Source organism: Carassius auratus, chromosome 8, assembly GCF_003368295.1.
Source record: "Carassius auratus strain Wakin chromosome 8, ASM336829v1, whole genome shotgun sequence".
Lineage (NCBI taxonomy): Eukaryota > Metazoa > Chordata > Actinopteri > Cypriniformes > Cyprinidae > Carassius > Carassius auratus.
The window spans coordinates 14284033-14284336 of NC_039250.1; positions in this window are offsets into that span (position 1 = coordinate 14284033).

Below are 304 nucleotides of genomic sequence, written 5' to 3' on the forward strand. Positions count from 1 at the left end.
TCTGTGTAAATAATTTTTATAATTGCATGTATTTCAATGTATTTCACTCTTTTTCCAGGTATGCATTCTATATTTCACAGATATGTATAGAGATAGATTTAGAGTGAACTACAATGCAGTCTAATACTGATGTCATTTCTTCTCGGTTTTGTGGAAGGACATGCAAGGATGCTCTGATACCGAGAAAGAGTATATAGCCTAGTATGCAGTTAATGGAGAGGACATATTTACAGTAGCAGTATCGACAGAGTCTAATTTCGGAGATTCTCTTAGCTTTCTGGATTTCAAGATCTTGTTGTTAGCT